Genomic DNA, 9,934 nt, shown 5'->3' with positions numbered 1-9,934 from the left:
CCAAAGAACAGCAACTGTAAAGACTAAGGAAACATTTTCTCCCTTGACTGAGCCTACCACAGCCTTTCTAAGGTTTTCTTCCTAGTGAGGCTGAGAGGGTCTTTAAGGAAAACCCTGCATCTGGACATGCCTTGAGGGAAGGCGTCAAATCCAGAAGCATGGAAAAGACAAGGGAGGCATCACAGTTTTCTACTGAAATCAACAACTTCAACTTCTTACCATGGAAAATTCAGAGAAGACTGAAGTGGTTCTCCTTGCTTGTGGTTCTTTTAATCCTATCATCAACATGCACCTCAGGTTGTTTGAGCTGGCCAAGGACTACAAGTGGAACAGGAAGATACAGAGTTGTCAAAGACATAATCTCTCCTGTTGGCAATACCAGGAGAATGGACTCATTCCTGCCCGTCACTGGGTCATCACGTCAAAACTTCCCACAAAGAATGCCAAATGGGTGGAAGTTGATACATGAAAAAGTCTTCAAAAGGAGCAGATAGAAACTGTTAAGGTGCTTATACACCATCAGGAGAAACTGGAGGCTAGTAACTGTGATAACCAGCAGAACTTGCATACGCTAGAAAGGCCTGGACAAAAGAGGAAGTGGACTGAACAAAGACAGGATTCTAGTTGAAAGAAATCCCTGGAGTCCAAAACAAAAGGTACAACAAAGGTCAAGTTGTTGTGTGGGACAGATTATTGGAGTCCTTCGGTATTCCCAATTTGTGGAAGACAGAAGACATCACCCAGATTGTGGCAGACTATGAGTTCACATGTATACTCAGGCTGGAAATGATGCTCAGAAATTCATCCATGATCTGACATGCTGTGAAAACACTGGAGCAACATTCACATAGTGAATGAATGGATCACTAATGATACCTCATCTACAACAATCTGGAGAGCCCTCAGAAGGGGACAGAGCATTCGCTACTTGTTATGAGAACTTGTCCAAGAATAAATCAAAAAGCATAATTTGTAATTATCGAAAAGCATAATCTGTCTTCTGAGGGTGAAGACAGGAATGCTGGGATCATTCTGGCCCCTTTGAGAGAAACACTGCAGAAGCTAAGGCAAAGGAATCTACGGCATGATGATTTGGACTTCCCTGTTGGGGATTTGAAACAATCTGGGTGTGAGTAACTGGGGAAATAAATTGTGATCCTGTTGCATAAACTAAAGCTTAAAAGTTTAGTAAAAATCAGTGGTAAGTTAGAAACAGGGTTTTCTTTTGTTTTTATGACAAATTGCTAAGATTAATGTTTTCCTTATGTTCTTCTTTTTTTAAGAATGTACAAATCTCTTTATCTTTAAAACGAGATTTAGCAGCACACTAAAACCAGAAGAATTTTCAGTGAAACTAGTTACAAATAAGAAGTCAAAAAGTACATCCTAGATCTACCACATAAAAGAAGCAAAGTGTGAAAAGCAAACATTCACTTAAAATTCTAACTTTGGTTATGAAGGGAATTGACATTTTATCCATGATTGTTGCTAGGTAATCTGCAGCCAGGGTAGACAAAGGAAGGAATTCTTACAGTGGTGATCTTATAAAATGAACCATTGACAAATCATCTTCACTTATGCCAAATAAAGGTTGTGCACATGCATGGCAGAAACATTGCACCAATAGTTAGTTCTCTGTGGTACACATCAGAATTGCTGACTAAACTTTTGCAAGACCTACCTGCCTGGAGCTCCACCTTTGGAGGTAGGGAGTGAGGTCCAAGCCCTCATAAGTTTAGAGAGATGCAGGTACCAGCTACTCGGGAGGCTGGGGCAGGAGAATCGTTTGAACCTGGGAGGCGGAAGTTGCAGTGAGCTAAGATTGCGCCAGTGCACCCTAGCCTGGCGACAGAGCAACACTCTATCTCAGAAAAAAAAAAAAAAAGAGAGAGAGAAAGAAAGATTCAGATATTTCTGATGCCCCCCAGAGATAGAGAGCTGCTGCCTTACCCTTTATAACCATTCACTTAGCCTTGTTATGGATCATGCTCTAGCCCTGGCCATCCACCCTCTCTTTGTCTTCAGGAACAACTTGAGAGATGACACCATGCTACCTTGAATTGAGAGAACCACAGGGAACGAGGGGTCTCATGCAAGGATTTTATAAGTCTGAATGCTCTTAGCCTTTATTGGTAGCTTAATCAAAAGACCTGAGTGAGGCATAGTGGCGCAGGCTCTGTAATCCCATCTGCTTTGGAGGCAGGAACAGGAGGATAGCTTGAGTCTAGGAGTTTGAGACCAGCCTGGGCAAAATAGTGAGAACTTGTCTTTAAAAATCCTGGAGTTTCTGAAGAGCCCTGCTGTTTCTGTTCCAGCCCACTGTGAATCTGCCATTTGTGAGTTTAAGCAGAAAAAGGGTCTGTTTTCCTACACTTTTTCTCTTCTTTTTTTTTTTTGTATGACATTTAAACAAAGTAGTATTCTCAAATAGTCATAGCTTTATGTTAAAACACAAGCTTGTTACATGGTTTGCTACTGATTAAAATTTTGTGGAAGTTTTACCAATTGGTAAGGAAGAAGATCAGTAATAGCTTTTTGTAGATTAGTTTTAGGGTTTGTGAAAATAATCCTACGATAGAAACCGGACTAAAGTTAAATTTCTAATGAAGATAGGATATTTGCCTTTTTGCCATTTCTATTTTATACTTACACCATCCTGGATGAAGAGTTTGGAACTGCTGAAGAAAAAAATACTTAGAAATGTACAATTGTATAGTCAGAGCTGAATCTATAGTTTAAAAAAGGGAAATGTTAAATAAAGTTAAGTAAATGTATGTGTTACAGTTCCCAACTTACTCCTGCTAAAGCCATCAGCCAAATCTCAAAGAGAGGGAGGGTGCAAAGCCTGACATATAGCAGGTTTCAGTATCCATCCACCAAGTGAATGAAAGGTTGGAATGTCAAATCCTATGGATGAGAGTCATTTTTCTCTTCCTTAGCTTTCTGGAGTTTATGAGTTGAAGCAAGGGGCCAGGCTCAGTGGCTCACACCTGTAATCCCAGCACTTTGGCAGGCCAAGGCAGGCAGATCACTTGAGGTGAGGAGTTCAAGACCAGCCTGGCCAAGATAGTGAAATCCCCTCTCTACCAAAAAGTGCAAAAAAAAAAAAAAAAAATATATATATATATATATATATAGAGAGAGAGAGAGAGAGAGAGCCAGGTGTGGTGTCAGGGGCCTGTAGTCCTAGCTACTTGGGAGGCTGAGGCTGGAAAATTGCTTAAACCTGAGAGGCAGAGGTTGCAGTGAGGTCTGATTGTGCCACTGCACTCTAATCTGGGTGATAGTCAGAACTTGTCTTAAAAAACAAAAAAAGAGTTGAAGGAGCCCTGAAAAATTAGAACAATGAACTTCACAGGGAAATAAATATTAATGACTGATGTGACTTTCTTTAACGAAGAAGCAAATGTGCCATTGTTTATTCCCTACCACATCATTTCCATAATTTGCTTTTGTACTGTGAATTTAGAGGAAATGTGTGACGCTGGTGTTTTGTTTCACTTGTTTGTTTGATGCTGGGGATTTTGTGTATTGTACACTTTACTCCTTACATTGTATAATTTGAATGCAACAAACAAACCTGCAGTGAAAGTCCTTCTTTGGCATCTTCATTCAGATGAATGGAGAGCCTTTGTGGTAGTGTTTATCTATGTGAACAGCAGAACTTTTAGATAAGAGAACTGGGTTCTCTTTGGTGATGAAGTTGTAGAGATTGAGCCATGGGGATAATTTAGGTCAAAGAATGAAGAATGTTTTTTTTTTTTTTTTTTGCCATCTGTAGGGTCTAACCACAGAGTAGAAGGAAGCATCCCCTAGGTCAGCATGCAGGGTGGTGGGAGGGCTTTTATCTTCCTTACCCCAACCTCTTTTTTCACTGTTCTGAAAGTCCAGAAGTTACTATATTATAAAATAGGTTCCTTTAACATTTATTTCTGGGTGCCACAGAAATAAATAAATAAAGTCCATTCCTCTGCTATTCTCATCATTTTTCCCAAAGACCTCTTGATTTAAAAATTTCACCATGGCATCACCTCAGCTGTGAAGATGTATAAACAGTGTCCACCTCTGATATCTGCACTTAGTTTACCAGTGGTGCTGTTTGAATTTCATAGTGCCAAAACTTACTGAGCACTTACTGTGTGCTGGGCATGTGCTACTGAGTGCCTTATATCATAAGGAAACTGAGCAAAATCAGGGGACTGGTGTAAATGGCGAAACTGGGCTTGAATCTAAGCTTTGTCTTGGGAGCCAGTACCCTTAACTTCTCCTTGTGTAAAATATTACTTTTCAAAGAGTGAAGTTTTCCCCAAGTCATAAAATTTTCATTTACCCTAAGTGTGTACAAATAAAGCTTTCAACAGAAAAAAAAAATTAGAGGAACATCAGCCCACCCAGATGAGAAAATATCAGTACAAGAACTCTGGCAACTCAAACAGCCAGACTCTCTTCTTACCTCCAAATAACTGCACTAGCTCCCTAGCAATGGCTTTTAACCAGGCTAAAAGAGCTGAAATGACAGACATGGAATTCAAAATCTGTTTTTGTTTGTTTGTTTGTTTGTTTGTTTTTGAGACGGAGTCTCGCTCTGTCTCCCAGGCTGGAGTGCAGTGGCGCGATCTCGGCTCACTGCAAGCTCCGCCTCCCGGGTTCACGCCATTCTCCTGCCTCAGCCTCCCGCGTAGCTGGGACTACAGGCGCCCGCCACCACGCCCGGCTAATTTTTTTGTATTTTTTAGTAGAGACGGGGTTTCACTGTGTTAGCCAGGATGGTCTCGATCTCCTGACCTCGTGATCCGCCCGCCTCGGCCTCCCAAAGTGCTGGGATTACAGGCATGAGCCACCGCGCCCGGCCTCAAAATCTGAATGGCAATGAAGATCATCCAGATTCAGGAGAAAGTTGAAACCTAATTCAAAGAATCTAAGGCATCCAGTAAAAGGATACAGGAGTGAAAGACAAAATAGCCCTTTAAGAAAGAACCAAGCTGATCTTCTGCAGCTGAAAAACTCACTCAAGGATTTTCACAATACAATCAGAAGTATTAAAAGCAGAATAGACCAAGCTAAGAAAAGAATTTCAGAGCTTGAAGACCATTTTGAATCAATTCAGTCAGTCAAAAACAAACAAACCAAAAGAATAAAAAAGAATGAACAAAAACTTTGAGAAAGATGGGATTATGTAAAGAAACAAAACCTACTACTCATTGGTATGTGTGAAAGAGAGGGAGAGAGAGCAACAACTTGCAAAACATATTTGAGGATATTGTTCACAAAAATTTTCCCAACCTCACTAGAAAGGTTGACATTCAAATTCAGAGAATTCAGAGAACCTCTGCAAGACACTATACAAGACAACCATCCCCAAGACACATAGTTATCAGGTTGTCCAAGATCAAAATGAAAGAAAAAAATATTAAAGACTGCTACACTGAAGGGGAAGGTCACCCAAAATGGAAACACCATCAGGCTAACAACAGACCTTTCAGAAGAAACCCTACAACCCAAAAGAAATTGGGGACCTATATTCAGCATCCTTAAAGAAAAGAAATTTCAACCAAGAATGTTATATCCAGCCAAACTAAACTTCATAAACAAAGGAGAAATAAAATTCCTTTTAGACAAGCAAATGTTAAGGGAATTTATTACCATCTGTACTGCCTTACAAGAGGTCATTAAAGGAATGCTAAACATGGAAACTAAAGACTGTTACCAGCAACCACAAAAACAGACGTAAGTGCACAGATCATTAACATCGTAAAGCAACTACACAATCAAGTCTACATAACAACCAGCTAAAAACATAAAAACATGATTACAGGGTCAAATCTGCATACATGAATACTAATCTTGAATGTAAATATGCTAAATGGCCCAATTAAAAGGCACAGGGTGGCAAATTGGACAAAGAAACAACACCCAACTATATACCGTCTTGAAGAAACCCGTCTCTCATTCAATAACACCCTTGGGCTCAAAGTAAAGGGACAGAGAAAATCTACCAAGCAAATAGAAAACTAAAAAGAGCCGGGGTTGCTATTTCATTTCACAAAAAACAGACTTTAAACCAAAATGATCAAACAGGTCAAAGAAGGGCATTTCATAATGGGAAAGAGTTCAATTCGAAAAGAAGACTTAACTATCCTAATAATAAGCACCCAACACCAGAGCACCCAGATTCATAAAACAAGTTATTAGAGACCTAGAAAGAGACTTAGATAACCACATGATAATGATGGGAGACTTCAACACCCCACTGACAGTATTAGACAGATAATTGAGACAGAAAACTAACAATGACATTTGGTACCTAAACTCAACATTTGACCAAATCAACCTAACAGACATCTACAGAACACGCTACCCAACAACAGCAGAATATACATTCTTCTCATCTGCACATGGCACATACTCTAAAATTGACCATATGCTCAGCCATAAAGCAATTCTCAACAAATTTTTTAAAAATCAAAATCATGCCAATCACACCCTTGGACCACAGCACAATAAAAATAGAAGTTAATATAAGAAAATCTCTCAAAACCATACAATTACATGGAAATTTAACAACCTGCTCCTGAATGACTTCTGGGTAAACAATGAAATTAAGGCAGAAATCAAGAAATTTATTGAAACTAATGAAAAGAAAGGTACAACATACCGGAATCTCTAGGATACAACTAAAGTAGCATTCAGATAAAAGTTTATGTGCTAAACACCCATATCAAAAGCTACAAAGATCTCAAATTAACAACCTAACATCACTCCTAGAGGAATTAGAAAAGAAGAAACCAACCTCAAAACTAACAGAAGAAAAGGAATAACCAGCACCAGAGCTGAACTGAATGAAACTGAGACCACAAAAAAAAAAATACAAAAGATCAATAAAACCAAAATTTGTTTTTTGAAAGAATAAATAAGATTGATAGACCTCTATCTAGACTAATAAAGGAAAAGAGAAGATTCAAAAAATGCAGTCAGGAATGACAAAAAGGACACTATCACCAATCCCACAGAAATTTTTTAAATCTTCATAAACTATTGTAAGCACCTCTGAGCGCACAAACTAGAAAATCTAGAATAAATTGATAAATTCCTTGAAACATACAACCTCATAAGATTGAACCAGGAAAAAAGATGGGAACCCTGAACAGATTAATAATGAATTCTGACATTAAATAGAAATAAAAAGCTTACCAACCGAAAAAAGTTCAGGACCAGACAGATGCACAACTGAATTCTAGCAGATGTACAAAAAAGAGCTGATACCAATCCTACTGAAACTATTCCAAAAAATTGAGGCAGAGGGACTCCTGCCTAACTCATTCTATGAGGCCAGCATCATTCTGATACCAAAACCTGGCAAAGACACAACAAAATAGAAAACTTTAAGTCAATATCCTTAATGAACATACATGCTAAAATCCTCAACAAAATACTAGCAAATCAAATCCAGCAACATATCAAAAACACACCATGATCAAGTAAGCTTTAGCCCTGGGATGCAAGGTTGGTTCAACATATGCAAATCAATACATGTGATTCATCACATAAACAGAACTAAAGACAAAAACCACATGATTATCTCAATAGACCCAGAAAGGCTTTCAATAAAATTCAACATCCCTTCATGTTAAAAACCCTCAAAAATTAGGCTACAAAGGAATATACTTCAAAATAATAGGAATCATCTATGAAAACCCACAACCAATGTCATACTGAGCAGGCAAAAGGTGGGAGCAGTCCCCTTGAAAACCAGAACAAGACAAGGATACCTACTCTCACCACTCCCATTCAACATAGTACTGGAAGTTCTGGCCAGAAAAATCAGGCAAGAGAAAGAAATAAAAAACATCAAAATAGGAAGAGAGGAATTCAAATTATCTCTCTTCACAGATGTATGATTCTATACTTAGGAAACCCCGTGTTGTCTGTCCAAAAGCTTCTAGATCTGATAAACAACTTCAACAAACTTGCAGGATATAAAATCAGTACAAAAATCAGTAGCATTTCTATACACCAATAATGTTCAAGCTTAGAGCAAAATAAAGAACACAATCCTATTCATATTAGCCACAAAAGGAAAAAAAAATACCTAGAAATACAGCTAACCAGGGAGATGAAAGATTTTTACAACAAGAATTGCAAAACACTGATGAAAGAAATCAGAGATAACACAAACAAATGGAAAAACATTCCATGCTCATGGATAGAAGAATCAATATTGTTAATATGGTCATAATGTCCAAAGCAACTTGTAGATCCAATGCTATTCCTATAACACTAACCAATGTTATTTTTCACAGCATTAGAAAAAAACTACTCTAAAATATATACAGAACCTAAAAAGAGATCAAATACTCAAAACAAACCTTAGGGGAAAGAAAAGCCAGAGGCATCACACTACCCAACTTCAAACTATACTACAAGGCTGTAGTAACCAAAACATCATGGTACTGGTACAAAAACAGACACATAGACCAATGGAATAGGTCAGAGAGCCCTGAAATAAAGCTGCACAACTACAACCATCTGATTCCACAAAAACAAGCAATGGGGAAAGGATTCCCTATTCAATACATGATCCTGGAATAACATGTGCAGAAGATTAAAACTGGACCCCTTTATTTCACTATGTATAAAAATCAACTCAAGATGGATTAAAGACTCAAATATAAAACTTAAACTATAAAAACCCTAGAAGAAAGCATAGGAAATACCATTCTGGACATAAGAACTGGCAAAGATTTCATAACAAGGACACCAAAAGTCATTGCAACAAAAACAAAAATTGACAGGTGAGACCTAATTAAACTTAAGTGCTTCTGCATGGCATAAGAAACTATCATTATGGTTTCTCTTCAGAATGAATAAATCTTTTGCCTTTTATTAAAGATTTCCATGAAGAGGAACAGATGCGAGTTAGTAAGAAATATTTTGAAGTCCTGCTTGAGCAGGGCCAAGTAAATTTAAAAAAAAAAACCATTTACAGAGTAAACAGACAACATGAAGAATGAGAGAAAATATTTGCAAACTGTGCATCTGATAAGGGTCTAATATCTAGAATCTATAAGTAACTTAAACAAATCAACAAACAACCCCAATAAAAAGTGGGCAAAGGACATGAACACGAACACACACTCTCAAAAGAAGACATAAGCACAGCCAACAAGACATATAAAAAATGCTCAACATCAGTAATAATTAAAGAAATGCAAATCAAAACCACGATGAGATAGCTTCTCATACCAGTCAGAATGGCTATTATTAAAAAGTCAAAAAGCAACAGATTCTGGTAAGTTTGCAAAGAAAAGTATCTGTGCACAAAATCCCCATGACATGTAAATTATTCATGTAACAAAAATGCACATGTACCCACTAAACCTAAAATAAAATTTGGACATAAATAAATAAAATAAAACTCATTGTAAAGTTAAGAATATAATCATATTAAGAATGTTCTAATTCTGTATTGGACATGTGTAATTATTTTTAACACTAGTATAAAAGTTAAACAACAAAAGTGTTAAGAAGAAGTATAGTTACAATAATTTGTTAATGGATACAAAATATAAAAAGATATAAATTATGATATCAATGACATGAAACATTGGGAGAAGAAAAATAAAGTGTAGAGTTTTCAAATGCAGTTAAAGTTATCAGCGTAAAACAGACTATAATAACTATAAAATATTTTATGTAAACCCCACAGCAACTACAAAAAGAAAACCTGTAGAAAACACCCTCAAAGAAAAAGGAATCAAAGCATACAATTACAAAAATAAAAAGTTAAATCACAAAAAGATGCCAATAAAGGAAGAAAGAAACAGAGGAATGGCTGTCAGAAAACAATTAACAAGACAGCAATAGTAAGTCCTTAACCATCAATAATTACTTTAAATGTAAATGGATTATTTCTCCCATCAAAAGGCATAGACTG

General features: G+C 37.2%; 1 non-coding gene and 1 pseudogene across 1 annotated transcript; both read left to right on the top strand.

The window, feature by feature from the left end:
• The first annotated feature begins 220 nt into the window (after nucleotides 1–220).
• LOC101149791 (nicotinamide/nicotinic acid mononucleotide adenylyltransferase 1-like) lies at nucleotides 221–8,961 on the top strand (annotated as a pseudogene).
• Nucleotides 8,840–8,955, top strand: LOC115932102 (U5 spliceosomal RNA). The gene has a single exon (XR_004068444.1). It is a non-coding gene; the product is annotated as a U5 spliceosomal RNA (small nuclear RNA).
• Nucleotides 8,962–9,934: the final 973 nt, after the last annotated feature.

The sequence above is a fragment of the Gorilla gorilla genome, chromosome 1, assembly GCF_029281585.2.
Source record: "Gorilla gorilla gorilla isolate KB3781 chromosome 1, NHGRI_mGorGor1-v2.1_pri, whole genome shotgun sequence".
In the NCBI taxonomy this organism is placed as follows: Eukaryota; Metazoa; Chordata; class Mammalia; order Primates; family Hominidae; genus Gorilla; species Gorilla gorilla.
This window is presented reverse-complemented; position numbering and strand designations above follow the sequence as displayed.